General features: G+C 37.5%; 1 long non-coding RNA gene across 1 annotated transcript in view; it reads left to right on the forward strand.

The window, feature by feature from the left end:
• The window catches only part of LOC126816500 (uncharacterized), a 65,119-nt gene that overhangs the window by 24,878 nt on the left and 17,526 nt on the right, over nucleotides 1-22,715 (forward strand). The window contains exon 2 of the long non-coding RNA XR_007678422.2: nucleotides 5,641-5,695. This is a non-coding gene — a long non-coding RNA (uncharacterized LOC126816500). The remainder of the gene's footprint in view (nucleotides 1-5,640; nucleotides 5,696-22,715) is intronic.

Genomic DNA, 22,715 nt, shown 5'->3' on the forward strand with positions numbered 1-22,715 from the left:
ATTCCAATTGCCAAAGGATCTTTTACGTGCACGCCATTGAGTACATGGGGCCTCGAGTTTTCGTCCCATACGAACGACTATAAGTTGTTCCTTGCCATGTCCTCTATCCTACACCACTAACAAGGGGTGGGGGACACGCCGGAAAATCCCAATAAACTTTTACGGTCAATGTAGGGATTGAACATGTATTTAAGCAGATATGTTTATTGCAAATGGCGTTCTGTAGGACCAACATATTACTATTAAACGAACGTCCGGTTTAACTAATAGAAAAGCGCGTCTAGTTGTTCGGATAGTACGACAGCCACTGGTACCAAGTACAAATTCGAATTCACGGAAACAAATTCCTTAGCAGTTGGAATACGAAAAGGGTTAGGCGGAATAAGCCGCTATTTAGGTAAAAATATCTTCTTCGCATTGCACACGTGGCCATAATATTTGGGTAAAACTTGAGTTTGACGAGCCCAAAGCAAAGATAATCCCCATTCATTGGAGTAAAACTTGACGAGCCCTAACAGTGCCTCTAAAACATCCAATTCCTTTCTAATTTTAAGAAGTGGGGGTTGGATGGCCGAATGGTTAGCGAGTGCGCGCTGTATCATAAGGTCTGTCTTTGAGACAACTGGTACGTGACAAGGAGTAGGGTCGCCTATCCAACATCATGGTTTTTTTCTCCGGATCCTCCGGTTTCCTCCCACTGCTAAAGACCTCTACGCACAAGCGAATTATTGAAATTAAAACGAACCATATGTTAGTCCCGGAATGACCTAGTTTGTGTCGAGTGGACTTCAACTCCACTTCTCTCTCTCACTAATTTTAAGAAATTCTTATATTATTGTTCAACCACATGGAGAGACGCATTCTACTATGCTTAATTTTACCAATGAAGTTCGTATAATGTCAACCCATCACACAAATGCCTTTAATGGCCTTGAATTTTGTTTTTTGTTCACGTGTAAAAACTTTGGATATAAATGGAAACAAGAAATGATATATTTAGGAGAAGTTATAGCTGTTGCTGTAAGAGGAAAAATGACTCATATTAAGTCAAAGTTTAGTTAGCAGTGTTTACCCACATCTAAGCTTACATCACCTTCTTAAACATGATTTGACCGAACTTTTTGTCTTGACAACTTCTTGGTGGGCTAAAAACAAAACGTGATAATTCGACAAATCAAATAAAAGTTGACAAAGGACTAGACAGTGTCTTAGTCGTACAAATTGTAACCAAAACAAAGTTTTGACTCAGACTCTCTTGACATAGCTGGTAGTTTGTGTTTTATTAGAATTTGACGCGCCATGCCACTAATTTCGTTGTATATTTGATCGGGTTCCGAGGTTATTTAAAACATTCGACGAAGTATGCTAGAAATAATAAAGGCTGTCAAACAATTGGGAGGATATATAGACATTTTGACATCGATGTGTAGCTAGTAACTGACTGGTAAACATACCCAGAACTATCGCTCCTTCATCGCCATGTTTACGATTAAAGAGAATCATTCTTTCTATTGCAGAAGTCTTAATTCCTTCTGTGGTAGGTTTAACGAACATTTTGTCTCTAGACCATCCTCACATGTATTGCTTGTACTAATTAATAAGACTCTCTTCTAAAGCAGGTTTAACAAACATTTTTATCAAGACTTCCACCATAAGTATTGATGCATTGGACTAATTGATAAAATCCCAGAAAATAGACTTATTTGGTGGATTTTATTTTTTGGTCCATTTGGATTGAGTAATGCCCCCGTTATGTTTTGGAGGCTACTACACGGCCAGGTTATGTTCAGATTCAGCGCTGTATCTTGAATGACCCCCTGTGCGCATTAACAGATAAATTAACAATAGGTTCAAGAGATAAACGAAATATTTCAGCAAGGAGGAATTAATTGCATCTTGTTAGTTTAAGTTGTGAGGTCGAGGGTCGTGCCATGGTCTTGGTAATGATCTGGCGGTATGGTTATTGTATTGTATCGACGGTCATCTCTTCTCTGCGGCCTAAGCAAATACAGATATAATAGAAATCTACTACAACGCGGACAGGTAAGAAAGGTTGGCCTGTCTTTGAAGTCTGGAATATTTAGTTAATTAAAGGTACAGGTTTGGGATTATTGTTTGTGCACCTAGTTCACCTTTCCTTCTGGTCGATCACAGAATTTAAAAGTCACTACTGTGAAGATTTAAAAATCACAAGCATTATGTTTACTGTTAATTATTATGATCTGCTAGATTTAAAAACAAGCTGATGTCAGCACAGTTGCGATAACGGTATACCAATCTGACCACTCGATAAAGACGGTAACGTTTGCTACACCAAAGGCAGTCTTTAGATCATTATTTACTGGTCTTACTTTATCTCTTGTTTGGTGTGGGTTGCATCCTAGCAAGATCCTAGGAATTTGTCAACCTGGGTTTCGCTTGTCATGAGAGCCCGACACCACAAGACACCCAACTCGACCATCTTAAATTCACCAAAGTATGATTTCATCTACAATTAGTGAATGTAAGTACAGTATCTAAAATATATAGCTCTTAGGCGGTGAACTGCCATCATTGTTACAGAAAGTTTTAACTGTATACGGCGGCCCTCGGTACACGGGGACGATTAGAGTTCAGATTGAAGTCAGTCGGTGATTAAACAAGCTAAAATCACATCTTGAGACCTGAGGACCATTGAAGACAGGTGAAGTAGGTGGCTGGTTATTTTAATGTTTTTCGTGAAGGCAGCTTCTGGATAATAAAATATTACAGTGATTATTATTGTTACATTAAGGTTGGTATTGACGTAGACCTATTTCACATCTCTTATCAAATATTTTTACAAGTTTTAAAATATACACAGGATCTGATTAAGGGTCATACAAACTCATGAAGGGAGAGAGAGAGGGAGAGAGAGAGAGAGAGAGAGAGAGAGATATTAACGTCCAGTCCACTCGATACCAACTATGTCATTTCGGGACTAACATATGGTTCAATTTTATTTCAATAATTCGCTTTCGCGTGGGGGTCTTTAGCAATGGGAAAAAAACCGGAGGACCCGGAGAAAACCCACGAGGTTGGACAGGCGACCCTACTCCTTGTCACGTACAACCGGGGAATAGAAACCACGCCAGTTGATTCAATGACTGACCTTATAATACAACACGCACGCGTTAACCATTTGGCCAATCAACCACCTAAAAAACTTAGAGGAATAGCCCAACCTTGTGTGTTACAATACTTGTTGGGATATTTTTCAGTGCATGCTTTCTTGAACATATACGATTTAAAGGAGCTAAATCGCTAATATTTGGGACCTAGAAATTGACAAAAGTGGTTCGCAACACATATAATACTGTAATATGAATGTATATAAACTGATTTACATTCAATGATTTCCGTTTTTACTCCAATTTCAAATCAGTTATGTTCGGCGAAATACGCCAGCAGTCTCAAGCGAGTGCAAATTTCTAGCGTCTGGTTATTCCCGTCTACATACGCCGTTTGATTTGGTACAATGTGTCTAGCCTCGTCCCTTGAGTCTCTTGATACAACTGGGGCTGAAGCGCATCATGGTACACGATTCGTGTACCAATGGTAAAATGTTTATTTTGTCTTAAATATTGGATATCAAAAGCCCATCATTTTCCGGTAAGATCATAGCATGAATGTTGATTTAATTTGACAAATAAATCGTGTTTTCAATGTTGAAGATTTTGGATGATATTGAGTTAGAGACTTAGCTACTTTAATACACACTGCTTGCTTGTTCTTAACACAGCTCATGATTTAAATTTGCGTGATCACTTATACTTTCGTTTTGTCGAATCCTCTTCTTTTTTTTGGGGTCCATTGGAAAACATTTAGTTGTTAAATACCACAAGAATGAAACTGGTTGTAATTATAGAGCAGAGCCAGTAGAAATCTTGTAGAAATTCCGTAATACTACTTATTACCCTAAGATTTGTAGATACTGGATTTACAAATGTAGTGATTACATTCTCACATAAACCACCTAAAAACAGTTAAAATGATTCATGTTGCGGTTTCTTTGTCATTTATAGATTGTATCATTGAACACAATGGTATTTTGCAATAATATACCGTATTGAAAATACAATAAAAAGGGTTCATTGTAGTGTGTTTTTTTTAAAATACGTAGCGTGTAAGTAAAGGAACCCTTGGCAGTTGTAATTGTTATCCGGGCAAATATTCCCGCTGTATGCCCATCGGCAGTATCCCGAATGGCTTGGCAAAATGACATCGCCTAGTCCTTCGAAAGGGACAGAAACCAGGAGTACCGTTTACCCGTTGGCTTGCACGTAAGATCTTAATAATAGCACACGGTATTCAACAAGAAATTCTTCTCAACTTTTATCTATTGCACAGTTTTCTGGACGTGTTTAAAATGTTCAATCCCCGCTCCGCTCTGCTGGTGGTCGGGATGTCATCTAATAGTTTATCTATCATACAATTCGCTGGTGATTTCATTCACACGATGAGTCCCAAATCGCGGTGGTTTCACAATGAGACGGGCCTCTAAGTACATGTAAGTGCCAAACTATTGTGTAAACATGTTTGCGCAATACGGCGTCCAGTAAGTGTGAGGAATCATTGAGACGAGCCCCTTAACGCACCATCAAACAATCATGTAGCTAACATTACATAGCGAAAACCCCCAAAACTCGTCTTTTGTCCATTGAGAGATATTTAACACGGGCCTAACAAACCCACGATTCATCCCTTGTTTATCTAAGGTATTGAGGTTCTTATCACAGTCCTTCTACACAGAATGACCTCGACCAACTCCTCTCAATCAACCAGTGTTCTTCAATCTTTTAATTAGCTTCAACAAGTCTATGATTGGTAGTAATACTTGTTTGATAACAAATATATTGTGAACTATAGATAGGTCCTCATACAATTATACCAGCACGTTTCTAAACTTCAACAATACCCACGTATATCCATCATATCCCCGGTGTTCGTATCTCGCTTCGTCTACAACAATACCCAGTGCATGATGTCTTTAAGTTTTTTTTACTCCTGTTAAGGGCCTCCGTGAGTCAGTCTATCGGTGCTATTTATTGTATTAAATTGAATGATCCAATGTTGACAGAAACTCGACATATAGTTTTCGTTTATTTTATTCAATTGTCCCCTTTTCTCACAAATCACATATATGATATAAGTTTTATATACAACCTATGTAGTTGACACTATGACTAGGATCACCATCAAGGAACGATCTGGAATACACGACCTCTTGCTCACAGAACACCATCAAACATGGCTGCAGACATAGAAAACCAAAAATGTCTTTTTAAACAACTTGTGGTGAAGATATCTTTTAGTTGCTCTCCGGAGGAGGAAATTACGTGGTGCTGCTATAAAAGTTAAGAGAAGTAGTCATCTTTTTGTTGTGTCATGGCGGATGGGGTTAAGATTCAGGGCCTATCCACTGTTCCAACAAGTTGCGGACTAAACTGCGAATTATGCGGCCTTTATCAGAAAATGTTCATACTAAATGTCTTAGATATTTTTCTCTGTCGTTATAACATGTAAGGATTCGGGTATTCTTTACATGTTAAACTAGCTTAGATAATATTGTTTATATTCGTTTTGATAAAATTATTCACGAATCTTAATTTTTATTTTCAGGTTGTCGACGCTACTACTACTGCTCATACTACTACTAATATTTGGTGCTGTTACAGTAAGTTCATTTAAAATATACCTTTTATTAATATTTCTACCTTGTTACAGTTTACACACAATACGATACAATGTTCACATGGCTTACTAAGTTTAAATACACGTATATGTACTTCCACTTGGTTCTAAAGATGTCCCCAGGAATACAATTGCCCTACCAGGAATATTATGAAGTCACAGGGAATATTATGAATTCACGGGGAATATTATGAACTAGTGGATATTATGACGTCAATAGGAATATTGTGATGTCACTGGAGATATTGTGATGTCACCAGTAATATTCATTCTGCATACTGAGATCCATCTGCTACATTCTTCGAGAATAGATCTCTGCCCTAAATGACCGCCATATCCAAACATGAGTATACTCTTCTGTAATGTGGTTCTACACCTTTTCTCATCTGTCATACACATAAAGACTAAACTTTTTCAATTGTATTAAATGGAAGCAGAATAAACAGTTAAACAAAATTATCGAAGTACACTTAGTGTTTTCGACTATAGGACTTCAAATGTCGGCCAACTAGCTTAGTATATGTTCTCAAGCGGACTAAGTTTAGTATGCAGTAATACTGTGAAATAAAACATTTACTGGTTTAGCAATACATATAAATTTCAGTACACTATTATCATGAAATGATTATCACATGCATTCCAAAAATAAAAAAAATCAATGACTTGCAAATTATGATGTATTACCTTTAAGTGGCAACGGGAATATAACGATACGGAAGACTAACAAAGTTTATATCTCAAAAAAATAACATAATACCTTCTCATACAGCCACATCCTAGCATTGAATCAATATAGAATATACAAAATTGAGATATGTCTAAACTCCACATGTAGACAGCGAATTATAAACATACATATATTATTCCGTAGTAAATATATACGACAGTTCACGTTTATAGACTATTAACTGTCCTATTGCTTCTGCGTGCCAGGATTTATTCAAAATTTGTCGTCAATTTGTTGTAGTTTTACGATGTTGATATGACCACCGTGTGATAATTATTGGACTGGTGTCAGACGTTGGATGTTATCTGGTTTTATTGTTGTACAGATTGCTTCATCCACCAACAGTTTAGAATTGTGTTATTGGTTTTTACGATATTTGTCGGATATAGTTGACCATAGTGTAACGCTAAGATGTTTTGCCTCGTTTTATTGCTGGTAAAATTGATGTATTTCTGAGATATGTCTAACTATATGACTTGTATATATTTTATTCTCGAGTCTCCTGCTGGGGTAAAGAATAATATCTATCTATCTTTATGGTGGTCCAAATGTTAAAAGAGAATTACATCTCTCTATATGAAGTAAAGGGTTACATACCGCCGTGAATATAGGGACGGGTTACATTCAATCGTGAATATAGAGACGGGTTACATACAATCGTGAATATAAGGTAGGGTTACATACAATCGTGAATATAAGGTAGGGTTACATACAATCGTGATTATAAGGGAGGGTTATATACCATCTCGAATACAGGGTGAATATAAGGTAGGGTTATATACCATCGCGAATACCAGAGTGAATTTAAGGGAGGGTTATATACCATCGCGAGTACCAGAGTGAATATAAGGTAGGGTTATATACCATCTCGAATACCGCCGCGAATATAAGGGAGGGTTATATACCATCGCGAATACCAGGGTGAATATAAGAGAGGGTTATATACAATCGCGAATACCAGGGTGAATATAAGGTAGGGTTATATACCATCGCGAATACCAGAGTGAATTTAAGGGAGGGTTATATACAATCGCGAATACCAGAGTGAATATGAGCGATGATTACATTCAAGAGTGAAGATAGGGTGGTTATATACCATCGCTAATACCAGAGGGAACATAGAGGGGAGGGGAGGGGTGTAACAATCAAGCGTGAATATAGGGAGGGTTACGTATCAGCGTGAAGGTAGGAGGTAAATACCCTCGTGAAAATACAGAGGGTTAGATAGTCTCAAAATATTTGACGTAATCTGTTGACAAGACCTTCCGCGTCGTTCCTTTTAAAATATGCTACGCCATTGCTCCAAAAGTCTTGATTAATGAAAATATCAAAAACGCTATATTATCAATGTTCAAATGTTGAAGAGAAACACGTGTATAATCTTTAAATCGATTTAATTAATTTTCCTTCTAGTGAACTATAGTATCCCACGCCTTGGTTTGGGGGTTGTACAAATAATATAAAACATTTGTTATAAATAATAAGTTTTTTTTATATCTGGTCATGTATGATGGTCATTTAGATATGAGTGATTTGTAGATGTACAGGGTATGATAATGGTTATAGTTTAATATGATATGTTATATTACTCTATGTTATAAAAACTCTATTGTATTCCCTGATCACTGAATAGATCTATATGGTCTTATAAGTAATGGGGTGCAGATTGCTTTTACCAATATCAATAGCGTGGCTTTTCTATGGCCATTTGGTCAGCATTATGTCCGCCTGAAATGACCATTAAAAGTGAACCCGAACACCTATGGTCGATTTGTAACAATCTGATATCAAATATAAATTAATTTTTGTGGGCAGTTAGTTGACCGTTAGTCACGCACCCATTTCTGTCGGTACGGCCATGGGAACAAATTATTCTCTCACATATGCATTATTATATATTCTTAGCCATCTTCATTAGTCTTAGTCCAGTCGGAGTAGGACGTTAAACCCCATATTTCACTTCATCAATTCTTAACTTTATTATAATGCAGTATGTAATTTTAAGCCCAATGTCTATTGACTTTTAAAAGACATTAGCTGGAACTTCTGTCAACCACTCACCAGTGGTGTACGATCTATTCACTTATATGTTGATTGGGGGGGTTGGGTGGCTGAATGGTTAGCACGTGCGCGCTGAACCATAAAGTCTGTCATTGAGTCAACTGGCGTCGCCTGTCCAACCTCGTGGGTTCTCTACGGGTCCTCCGGTTTCCTCCCACTGCTAAAGATCCCTATGCGCAAGCGAATTATTGAAATAAAATTAAACCATGTGTTAGTCCCGAAATGACCTAGTTTGTGTCGAGTGGACGTTAAACCCCATTTCTCTCTATATATATGTTGATTGGACGTTAAACAACATTTTTATCCTAACTCAGTATATTTTGGGCTGAGTTGGTATGATCTATTTACGATGCTGTGGAAGGCCGATGTAGGATATTCACCTGTACTAACAATCTGATTATAACAAATTTCCTATTTCGTTTCGTTTTTTATAGTTCAAAATTTCGTTTTACTTGTCTTCACAACACTAGGATCTGGAAGAGTTGTTATATAACACGTGGTCTAATTGTTGTGAGGAATTAGTCAATGAAACGGCGAGTTCTTGGCGTGCTCTGCACGGAACTGTGGGTAAACCCCTCGAAACGTCAATGTTGATTGATAAATCAATGTCTGACGTCATAGGGGCAAAAGCCGGTCGTATGACCCCTTACGCGAACTTCCAGTAAGATCTTCATGTAGTAAAGGCCATTGAGATTATAAAAAAACTAAACGAAATATAGATCTGTATTTTAATATGATTGTTGTTCTAAATCCCAATTTCTTAAACTGATTGCGGAAGTTCAGAAAGCGAAACGTTTACCTCTTGATTCTGTATTGTATATATTAGTTGTGACCTCACTGACCCTCTATTACAATAGTCATCCATATTTTACAGTATCACGTAGTCCACGTCTAGATATAAGACGATCAAAGTTTTTCTTGCCTTAAGGCGACTTGTACTTTTTTTTAATGTTATTTTCCTTTCAAGAATTAATTAATTCGAGGTCTCTGTCGCCATCTGATTAGATTTCTGTGATTACATACTTGTATTTATTTATTTTTTGAAATATATCGTTTCGGGTATAATATAAGATTCGATCTCATAGTCTTATAGCCGTAGGCCGGGGAAGGCTCATTCATAATGGCAAACCTATCATCCGGGAACTGAGGTAGTCGAGTCGAGCGTTAAGGAAACTTGTCTCGTGTGTACAATATCAAGACTCATTCATATTGGCTAGTAGCAAACCTATCATCCGGGGACCGAGGTAGTCGAGTCGAGCGTTAAGGAAACTTGTCTCGTGTGTAGAATGTCCAAGGCACGATTGTCGGCGTGGACCTAGAAGACACATTACGTATTATTTGACTACCACAATATCTGAATATCTGAAATCTGTATCTACACAATGGTGTGTTGTTATTTAGCTGAATTCCATGTTTTATAAATGAGCTAATGTATCATACACCGTACTGTTAGCCCATTGTGTAGATTCATGTATCTGATGATCTTCAGCATCAACAATAATATGCTAGATCTTTTCATCGCTTTATTTGATAACTCTATAACATCGACAATGAATTGTTTTTCATTTATTCCTGTATCCGATGACCCACCAGCATCAACAATATGCTAGATCGTTTCGTTCCTGTATTTGATAACCGTTTAGCATCGACAATGAATCGTTTTTGTTTTATTATTCTTGTATTTGATCATCCTTTAGGATCGACAATTTAATAACCGTTTGATAAAGTTTTGTTGTTATTATTTCTATATTTGACGACCCTATAGAATCAACAATCAACTATAGTTGTTATTATTTCTATATTTGACGACCCTTTAGGATCAACAATTCGACGACCCCTGCGGTATAGACAATAAACTATAATTTGTTTGTTTTTTCAATTACTCTTTAAAATCGATTACATATCATGTCTTATTACATATTTCATCTTGTTAGATATACTTTTAAATAATGAAATACGAGCACTTAAATATAAACGACTAGAATTATAAAGATGTTCAGCGAATCAATAGATAAGAGAACATTAAATATATGAACACCAGCTGATTTGTGTCAACATATTTGAAATATTTGAACATTGTAATGTCGAAAATATTTGAAATGATTAAATAGATATAAAGATATATATATCTTGACTGTATGTACATCATATATTTATATATAGTCTTATCGTGAGCTTATTAATATTAAACAACCTGTATTCCTAAACATTCGTCGTGGCTGAATAAACTGGGCCTTTCCTAATAATCAAGTCATTCAATGATGAAAACTTTGATTTCCATTGGTCCATCCGTTTCTGGGGGGTGGCGGGGTGGATGGCCGGATGTTTAGCGCATGCGCTATGTATCATAAGGTCTGTCATTGAGTCAGCTGGCGTGGTTTCGATTCCCCGGCTGTATGTGCCTGCCTAACCTCATTGGTTTTCTCTGGGTCCTCCGGTTTCCTCCCACTGCTAAAGACACGTACGCGCAAACGAATTATTTAAATAAATTGAACCATATGTTAGTCCCGAAATGACCTGGTTTGTGTCGAGTAGACGTTAAACACCCCCCTCTCTCTCTCTCTCTCTCGCTTTTGCTTATGTACACCCACCGAACCAGCCTTGAATACTTTTGTCTAGTTTGATAGTACGAATTACCTGATTGGCAGAAACTCTATAAACTCGTATAACCAGGCTTATAGAAGAGACAGGCTTGTGGTTTGTGGGCTCTAAATGAAGATTTATTACTACTTCAAGTCGCGTGAACAAATATTGGTTTTTAATTTCTATTTAAGTCAATATAACACGGCCTTAACCGTGTTTATACAATCGTGTAATGAAGTACCTATACATGTATTTTGTGGACGAGAGTGACATCTAGTTCGTATCACACTCCCTCGTTGTTGGTCGCTGTCCCCACGGTTTCCGTCTCACCGCGTCATGCTTCTTCGGCTTCTGAAATCCAAGTCGAATCTGTTACCCACATTTAGTTGTATTCAATGTGACGTGTATCGTGCATGATACAGTTTGTTTACAGATCTGCAATGTGAAAATAGTGTTTAAGGTTAAGTTTATCAGTTGGGTTTTTGTGTTTTTAAATGTACATGTTATGTATGCATATCGTGTGCTTTGTATAAATTGCACTTATTTCAACATAGACTGATAACTTGTTGGGGGGATTAAATTTGACTTCATGACATATATATACATTTATACACACTCAGATAACCCCTCTGCTTCAATGCATTTAATGTCAGGGGAGGTGATAGTTGAACAAGTGGCCCAGGGGTCTTCCGTTCGTTCGTGGAGTTTTACGTCCACTTCCACCAAGGGTGATATCGTAGACAAGTGTTTCCTAACAAACTTGCCAGAGGAAGCCACAAAAATAGGCTTGATCCAGCTTTTTTGGATAAGACACAATGTCTTTGCCGGGAAGCGCCCAGGGTGATATTCATCCAAAGAAGAATCTTTGGGTGGGCCCAGCGTCTTCTTCACCTATACTTAAAGTTAAAATTTCATATTTTCTAAGAAAGTCAAAACATAATTATTTCTATGTCTGTTGCTCAATAGGTTGTCAACTCACTATTATACGATCATAGGTGTCATTCTCACACTTAAAACTCATTTACACCGGAAATAATAACACAATTACCTCCCAATTACCTCCCTTGTTTTCTATTCTCCACAATGGAGTAGCTTTTTTCAAACGTTTGAATTTGAAGAGGAAAATGATATTTTTGCCAATTTCTCAACTGGCAATAGTGAATTATAGGATTAATAGGATTATTCTTTAACAGGGTAGGACTGTTTATAGATACTATCTATTTTAAGGCTTTATTTTAATAAATTTTAAATATATAACTTAAAAATATGAAATTGAAACTTTAAACCAAAATGTTTTAAGAATGCAGTCTTTTCATTGGCTAAGTCCTCGGGGATTTTAACTCTCGGCAAATGAAGATTCAAAATCCGACCATTTTTAACTCCGGAAATAACGTAGTTGTGTTGAGTGGGAATTACGTAATTTTATTGATTGATATGACGAAGTGTTATTGAATGGAATGACGTAGTGTTAGTGAATGGTATGACGTAGTGTTATTGAATGGAATGACGTAGTTTTATTGAATGAAATGACGTCGTTGTTATGACTGGACATTCAACTCTCTGTTTTGAATCATTGTTAAAATGTACTGTGTCTGTTTCACCTCGTGTTGTGTATCTCTTATCAACTAGTATAACAATGTTAATTGAGACAGGTATTAAGGCTATCTAATATACTACATACAACAATAACACTTATAATATAGTTTGTCTCTCTCTTCTTAACAAAAACTATAGACAGAGTTGGGATGAAACCTTCTACTCACAGAGCGGATACAAATTGGAAATATTTATATTTTAAGGGAACACCGCTGTCAGGGGAAAATTTTCCTCATAACCAACAGCATGGCGTATGCTCTTCTTCATTATCCCGGTTCATGCATAAGCGTAGGACGTTAAACCTCATTTCATGCACTATTTTAAAACGTCTGTTTGCATGGTTCACACACTGTTTCATTTTCTACGCATTGGATTTTGTTTTTAGACCAGCTACTCTGCTTCGTCTATTCAGATAGTAAATATACTAACTATTGATTAACATCCACAGTTTATTAACGGTCCTGTACACGTTTTCACAAAACATTCTCAGACTTAAGTTAAGAATTTACTCAAATGTCTTCACCTTATTTTAACTACAATATAGTTCTTTATAAAACTTTTGTTGTTTTAATGTATCAAATACATCAATAAGAAACTATGTGCAAAGTTTTGTGTTTCTGGATCAAAGATATTTCTCATAAACAGTGATTGAAAGTTGAGTAAATTCTTAACTTAAGTCTGGGTGAAGTATTTAGTTTTTGATGTTAACAATATTAATCTTAATATGATTTTTATAATCGATTTAAAGGATGTATGGCTCTATTCATTGGAACCTTAAAAGAGACGAAAATTGTTCTAACAACATATATTAATGTAATATACATATAATGATTTACATGTATATTCAATTTTTAACACATTTATTGTAATTTCTAATAAATTGTGTTCGGTGAAATATGTGAGTAGACCAAACTGAACGGTAGTCGTTTACGCCTGATTAATCCATTTTTTATGATTATTTTATCGTTTTAAATCAGTCATTACTAATTACTTCCGTGTTGTCTTTGTTCTATACAAATTGAACCATATGTTAGTCCCGAAATGACCTAGTTTCTGTCGAGTGGACGTTAAACCACATCTCTCTCTCTCTCTCTCTCTCTCCCCTCCTCCTCCCCTCTCCCCCCCCCATCCTAAAGTGTACAAAAAAGCCTTAGGTTTATGGCCATACCCAATCACAAATTGTATTATACCTGTATTTATACCTAGCTTAAATAAACACAGGTACATTACATATCTATATATTACAGAATTACACGCATGTTGGTATTTTAATTAGCGCGTGCAACAATGTCTTCTGTACCTTGTAATGTCGTCGTGTATAAAAGGGATATGTATGACGGCGCACAGAACCTGGAATAATTTAATTACAAACAAACAGTCCGGTGGTGATATTATATGTCTATAGTGATTATATAATAACAATAAAAACCTAACATAGGTCGTCTTAATAATTAATTAAAAAGCAACCGATAATATTTTCAAGAAGATAACGCTTTTAAAGCAGCAGTGAAAATGCGTAGAGTAACAATTAAAAAGCAAATAAACATGAAAAAGAAATATTTTCAAGAATATGGCGATTTTAAAGCAGACGCGCGTGGCACCATTCATTCGGCAGGCCTCGTTGGGTGAGAATAGTTTACGTGACAAGGAGTAGGGTCGCCTGTCCAACCTCGTGGGTTTTCTCCGGAACTTCCGGTTTCCTCCCACTGCCTAAGAAATAATATTGAAGCATATGTTAGCGCCGAAATGACTTAGTTTGTGTCGAGTGGTCATTAAACCAAATTTCATTATCGTCATCATCATCACCACCACCATCATCAATATGATCATTATGATAAAGCACTTTGTGTCCTTTTTTCTAGGAAATATTATCCGGTATTGGAATGTAAATAAGATAATAGTAAACAATGAAGTTTATTATCTCAGATATTTTTTTTAATATTATTAAACTCTGTAAGATTGATAATCGGGTCAGGTGCGTGTTTATCTGTCATATAAATATAGATATAGATATATATAGGTTGATATGAACGTATATTCAAGGTAGGATTAAAGCGAGGAAATGAAATGGGGTTTAACGTCCTTTGCTCCGACTGGGCTAATGAAGACGGACATACGCCATATAGTGTGCTATGAGGGAAATTGTACCTGAGCAGTGGCACTACGGCCAACTACTCTTATATCTAATTACAACTGCCGAGGGGTCTTTTACGTGCACGCCAATGTATACACGGAACCTCGGTTTTTCGTCTCATCCGAACGACTAGACAGCTGTTCTTGTCAGACTCTCCGTCCTGCATCTCTGACAAGGGTGAACCACGCCTAAAAAGGGATTAAAGCAGAACTTTCACACTGCCAACATGGCTGTACAACTCAATCAGACATGTACAGATTGGAGGTCATGTCCAAATTTTGAGACAAATCTCCCTATCCATTTATGAGATATAGACGTTTAACAATTTTAGGGTGCGTACTAAATTTATTGTGGATTTAGCGAACCCTTCTCATCTAAAGTGCTTTGCTAAAGTGTGCACGCTTAAGGTCTTAAGATCTGTCATCGAGTCAAATGGCGTGGTTTCGATTCCATGTTTGTCGATTTTCTCTGGGTCCTCCGGTTTCCTCTCACTGCTAAAACACCCCAGCCAATTATTGGAATAAAAATGCTTGATATGTTAGTCCCGAAATGACCTAGTTTGTGATAGGTGGACGTTAAACAATAATCATGTCGGTAGTTCGACGAGGGATGGGTTATTTTAGGTATGGTACATGAAACATATTTTTTTTTTATCGGAAATGATAATGTTCCTTTAAATTGATAATAATCACATCATAAACATCTGGTCATATCAATGCCCGGATTTAGAACGTCAAATGTAAACAAAATGACACGGTAACATTTTTTATATATGGCGATTACTGCAAGGATTTGCAACTATTTAAACTCAGATTGAAAAGTAAAGAAAGGGATGGAATTTATTGGCGGGATATTCTGGATAAGTTCTTAATATCAAGGATGGGTGGTGTGTGATGGGATATCGCGGGTGGGTGTGATGGGATATCTTGGGTGGGTGTAATAGGATATCCTTGGGGTGTTATGGGATAGCCTGGGTAGATGGGATGGGATATCCTAGGTAGATGGGATGGGATATCCTTGGTGGACGTGACGGGATATCTTGGGTGGATGTGATGGGGAAGCCTGGGTAGATGGGATGGGATATCCTGGGTAGATGGGATGGGATATCCTGGGTGGACGTGATGGGATATCCTGGGTAAAGGTGATGGGGTATCATTGGTGGATGTGAGGGGATGGGATGTGATGGGGTATTCTGGTTCATTTGGATGGGATATCCTGAGTAGATGGGACGGGATATCATTATTACATTGTAGCTTGTGTTGGGATAGAATATAAAACGGTCTTTGTGATAGCCTTGAGTAGGCTATCTTGTTTAAAATTTTGATTTAAAAAAGGATTTGTGATTTTCTGGACGCAACCATGAAGACAAGGTTGTTTTTCAAGCAGACCTCAATTTTATGCTGATGTTAAAGGGGTTATTATGTCTTGAATTTAGTGTAACCCCTGTTAAATAACACGACCCCTTTATCAGTTATTATATATACCAGTTTCTAGGAAACCCAAATATGTCTTACCTTGTTATATAACCTTAATACGGTGACGCGATCGATCCCATTTATAATATTTACATCGCTTTTGGTGACGTAGACAGCACGTCGGAAGCAAGAGGGTGACGCAATGATTGAATAGAAAGATAATCAGAGGCACAACGAATTGCAGTATAAGAAAATGAAAATGAAATGTGGTTTAACGTTCTACTGTTCTGAACCAACTGGGAAGGGAGACGGGTATGTAATGTGTGGCGAGGGACATTCCGCGCTATAATTAAACAAGGTCTTGTTAATAGTACAAAGGCTTCGACAAATCCCTGTCTGATATTCTTCCGCAGATATTCTTCCGCTGTGTTGTCCGGGACATCCTTTACACGACTCGTAAGAAGAGTAAAACAAGATGTCGTACACCGTGTTAGATATACGAGACTTGTAAAATTACCATGGTAACTACTGTATTATCAGAGATTGTACTATTGAGTATGGGAACTCTGTGTGGGTCTACATTTTAAATAAGAGATACAAACCAGTCAACTGATAACAAGATCATCTATCCCCCCTCCGCCCTTCTGATTTTAATTCTTCGTTTGACTTCGGCACTCTCCGATACTCTTCGTTTGACTTCGGCACCCTCCGATACTCTCCGTTTGACTTCGGCACTCTGCGATACTCTTCGTTTGACATCGGCATCGTTGACGTCGGCACTCTCCGATACTCTTCGTTTGACGTCGGCAATCCCCGATACTCTTCGTTTGACTTCGGCACTCTTCGGTACTCCACGTTTGAGCATGGGGGTTTATTCGTTAAGCAACAATGTACTGATTTCCCTAGTAAATTTACTATTACTTCGGAAAAACGTATATCATACGAGGATATGGCGTCATAAGAAGACATCTTCTTCGACGACCTTCACATGGTCACTATAATAATGTTCATATCGGCAAAGAACATGTTGAACGATATGAGACTGCAAATACTTGGTCTTTGAACAAATGAGTGTTGTAAAGCCTAGCTCATCACAATTAGGTCCCTCTGTCTGTCTCTCTCTCTCTCTCTCTCTCTCATAAATTATCCCATAATGCAAGACGTGCTCCTCTCTCTCTCTCCCTCTCTCTCCCTCTCTCTCTCTCTCTCTCTCTGTTGAAAGTCAATAGAATATTACATGTTATAAAGCGATGTTCAAAGGTTTTCTGATCTCTCTCCATCTAACGCCCCCTCCCATCTCTCTCTCTCTCTCTTTCTCGTTCTCTCTCTCTCTCATCGATCATTATAGTATATACATGTTAATGTCTAACACCAGTTGTAATGATCCATGTTTATAAACGTAATTTAATAATTTACAAGTCAAATGTCAAACTCATTTATCTACATTTATTACACGTTGATTGACAGGTCTCGTGCTGACTACAATCATATGTCATCAATCACATAGTCGAGTAGATTGACTGATGAAATAAAATATCAAACATCCCTGCTCTTTTACCTCACATCAAAAATAATATATAAAAGGGGGGGGGGGGGGGTCGGGGGGGGGGGTGAAATGAGTAATTCCCCCCCCCATCCCATTGATTGCTAAGATTGCGCAGATTACCTTCATGTAACGAATTGAAAAAGGGGCTGGATAACTATTATGTAATGAAGTGAATATGAGGCTGGATAACATTTATACAAAGTGCATATGGGCTGGATTGATAACATCCACGAAACGAAAAGTGCCTAACGGGTAATAAAAGATAAAGTAAAAAAAAATGGTAGATTACCTTAGAATCAGCAAAACTATCAACTTATGAGAGGTTGACCTTGTACCTATACCCAAATTCTTCGATTTATTTTCGTTCATACATAGCTCTTTCATTTATTAAATCAACAGCTTACCAAACGTATAATCTAGTTCCCACTATCAGGATTCGTGCTACGATTGAAATCCTGGTTTTAATCGTGGGGATCCTATCAAGTCTTATCATATATTGAGGTCAGTCGTAGCAATTGTGTTGACCGTATCGAAACGTATCCGAACGTATCTGCACGTACTAGATCGTGGACTCCATAGGGCCAATCCTATTCTAACGACAGCGGGAACATCTATAGCATAACACACAGAGAGCGAGGGGGAGAGAAGGAGAGGGAGAGATCAGAAAACCTTTGAACATTGCTTTATAACAGAGAGAGAGAGATGAGAGAGAGAGAGAGAGAGAGAGGGGGCGTTAAATGGAGAGAGTGAACAAAAAACCTTCGAACATCGCTTTATAACATATAATATTCTATTGACTTTCAACAGAGAGAGAGAGTGTGAGAGAGAATGAGAGAGAGAGAGAGAGACAGACAGACAGACAGACAGAGATGGGAGGGGGCGTTAGATGGAGAGAGATCATAAAACCTTTGAACATCGCTTTATAACATGTAATATTCTATTGACATTCAACAGAGAGAGAGAGAGAGAGAGAGAGAGAGAGAGAGAAGAGACAGAGAGAGAGAGAGACAGAGATGGGAGGGGGCGTTAGATGGAGAGAGATCATAAAACCTTTGAACATCGCTTTATAACATGTAATATTCTATTGACTTTCAAACATCCCAAAACTTGACATTGTTGAAACGTTTGTCATTCTCTATAGGCTACCGGTAGAAGGTCAGAGTAGAATTCGTCATATAGAATCCATACATCGTCACAATATATAACATTGATATTCAACATGGATAAACGACTTGATAAGTTACAATTATGCTCTGAATTTCATTTTACTTTCTGTAATCTTAGGAATCAAAGCCATGTTGACATTTTAAATATTTTATTTTGGATATTTGATCGGAAAGTGTCTTGTTTAAGGTATCTGTGGTATAGTGCGTGGGAATATCTCTCTCTTTCTGTCTTACGTTAGGAAATGAAATAAAATGAAATGAAATGGGGTTTAACGTCCTACTGTTCTACTCCGACTGGGCTACTGAAGACGGGCATACGCCATACAGTGTGATATGAGGGAAATTTTGCCCTGATAGCGGCACTACGGCCTACTCTTATATCGAATTCCAAATGTCAAGGGATCTTTTACGTGCACGTCAATGTGTACACATGAAGGTGGATAAATCTATTTGAATCTACCGACAACAATATATATGGATTATGTTGTATTTTATTCACCAGGTGAACGTTGTCGTTAATCCCAGGTGTTATACAGGTGTAAAACATCAACAATGATAAATCTATTGTATATATATACAATCAAATAATTTAAACGCATTAATCCACCGCTAGTTAGTCAAGTCGAAATTTAAATGAAATGTGGTTTAATGTCCTACTTTTCTGCACCAACTGGGATAATGAAGGCCATGGAAAGCGACATTCTGCCTGGGCACTGGGCAGTGGTGTTGCAGTCAATTCTTCATTGAAATTCCAACTGTCAGTGGTCCGTTTACGTCAATGTCGATGTCTACACAAGGCGTCGTAATTTTTTTTTTTTTTTGGGGGGGGGGGGGGGAGGGAGGGCAGGAACTGGTCGTTAACCGTTACTCATCGTGTCCTTGTTCTTCTTCTTGTTCAAAAAATCCTAAGGCTCCGTCAAATCAAGTCCGATCGACGCGAAAATTGGCATGCGTCTTCTTTGAACAATTCTGCATCGATTTGGTGACATTCGCTTTTTGAATTTCATCCAACAACATGGTCAGTTTCTGGTCCATAGTACGATCGTACTTCTTTTCATAAAGGAACTTCCTCGGTAAAGGACGGGATCGAACCCCGACCGCCTTATTAGGTAACCGACGTAACTCAATGGTCAAATCGAGCTAATTGAAACGTAATAAAGGTCTATTAGCCGTGTTAGTTTTTTCTAAGTAGATTTGAGTAGGATATCAATGTTTTCAGTTGTCTGTTGCTTCCGGCGTTTGCTGCGGGACTGATTGAGTAATCAACATAAACACCTTGTCACCTGATGGGGTCGATTATGGCGGGGTTTATAATCAATTGATATGGCTAATAATCAATACTTCAAACGATTTCTTCACTTTTGTTTCTCATTCACCTGTTAAAATGTAAATCTCAACACAGTCAATTTATGACGGCATTAATTCAAAGATTGTTTGATCATTTAATAAGTTCTCATCAGTTCCGTAATAATGCAAATTCTGAATAAAATATACAATTTACTTTTATTTCAAATCTTTGTTTTCTGGTGTTGGACGTTCTTGAAATATGATTCCTTAAAGGGACCATCCCGTTGTAAACGGTGGCTAAGTGGGTAAAACACTGGCTCTGTATCCTGAAGGTCGTGTGTTTGATCCCTACATTGGTCGCGAAAGCTCGGCTAGTCGTTCTGATGGGATGGAAAACCGAGGTCCCGTGTATAAATTGGTGTGCACGTTAAAGATCCCTTGGCAGTTGGAATTCGATATAAGAGTGGGCCTCATAGCGCATGTACATGTACGTCTTCATTAGTCCAGTTGAAGCAGAACAGTGGGACGTTAAACCCCATTTTATTTCCACTCCAGGTAGTAAAGGGGATTGTAACGATTTGAAAGGTGTTAAGATAAAAAAAACACCTGTCCTATAATAAATCTATGTATATTCAATGTTCCAATCGACCGCTGACACAAACACTCTTGATTTTCTCACCTGGCCAAAGCAGATCTTATTAGTGAGTGACCTCGGGGCACGGCCAGTGAACCACGCCCTCTATAACCCATCCTTGAGCCTAGTGGATTAATAAGATGTTATTGTTGAACATGATCCACACTGACGAGTTAAAGACACTTCAATGACCACAATGATAAAGGGGGGCCGTAAATTGACGAGTATTTAAAAAAAAAAACAGTGGCAATATTTGATTCAACCTCTTCCATTAGTAGCTCGCAATTCAATGACATGTTTTACAATAGTTAATAAAGACGTCCACTTTCAACCAAACACAATAGAAAACGTCCCCATGTTTTTTTTCCATCCTATCCAATAAACGGCGGCTTAAATAAAGTGACGGGAGCCTTAGAGACTTTAAAAGGATTAACCACGGTTTGAGTTCGATTGCCCAGAGGCTAGGAAAAAAGGGGCTTTGATATCTTGAGAATACGATGGACAATGTCCATTTGGTGGGACTTAACGAAAACCACAGAAGCTTTTCTCGTGGCTATTCAAATCTAATTCACATTGTAGTGATTTCTTGAGAAAGTGTAATTGTGAAAAATTTGGAAGCAAAATGATTTCTGAAAAACCGGCTCTCACACTATTTACTCGAAACTTTATTTCATTCAGGTAAAACGCTTTGATGTTTTGCCGACAATACCTATACCTGTGTGTCTATAACAATCATGGGTTAAGTAGAGGAAACAATGGCCAACTGGTCAATAAGAAATGAAACATATTCAGTCAGGTTTTAAAATATGAATGGTCACAGCGTACAACTGTCAGAAATGAGTAAGCGTCACGATATTAGAGCGTGTGGAATGATATACGATACCTGGAGTAAAGGTGTATAATAGACCCCTAAAATATGAATATAAAATATTACCTGCACAATGTAAACCCTATTATTATATTTTATCATAAAAAAGGGGAGCACCTATCCCAAGCCCTCTTCTAGTCAATGGTAGGCTACGTTTCACACTATTAACTCGTCTACGTTCATTGTCCAAATATAGTTTAGCATGAAACATGGACACATGAGCTTAAGACGCTAAATAGACACTACACACCGTGAAAGTTCGATTTAATATCAAATTACAGTTCAAAGATCTTCACGAAACGTAGATAAAGAGTGAATACATGAGCCATGAGACTGTGTTATATTTCTTATGTTACCTCTTCTTCATAGTTATCGGTTTTTTGTATCTTGACAAACGTGTCGAAATATATAGCCTTTGTCTCCCAGATGTACAATAGAATTCTGAAATATAATGTCCAAACTATCGCACTGTATAATTATTTGTTTGCCTATGGCACAGTTGACAGATTCCTGACTCTTTGGATTCTTTAGGGCGAAAGTCCTAGAGCTCCATAGGGCTAGTTTCTTGTTCGAGAACGTCTTTTTTATTCAAAAGATTTATGTCTATAAGAACAGTAGATGCGGTTAAAGATGTTCATTATGAGATCTGAGAGGAAGTCATGAAGCTTGCTACTTGAATAAATAGGGACTACATATTATATAAAATATAGTTATAAGTACTTATGGATGTCTGTTCAAGAAGGTAGTCTGTGCTTAATTAATGTTACCACAAAGGTAACGCAGCTTTGGTTGTACGTTTACAAACCATAAAAAACTTACAATATTTGAAATATGTGCATTAATTACCGTGATACGATATACCTGTACATATAGGTGTATTATTCACCTGTATCGGTATTAATTACTGTGTAAGGGTATACCTGTACATATAGGTGTATATTCTTCACCTGTAATCTATCACCAATAGCACTGTGGAGCTTGTCCTT

The sequence above is a fragment of the Patella vulgata genome, chromosome 3 (genome assembly GCF_932274485.2).
Source record: "Patella vulgata chromosome 3, xgPatVulg1.2, whole genome shotgun sequence".
Lineage (NCBI taxonomy): Eukaryota > Metazoa > Mollusca > Gastropoda > Patellidae > Patella > Patella vulgata.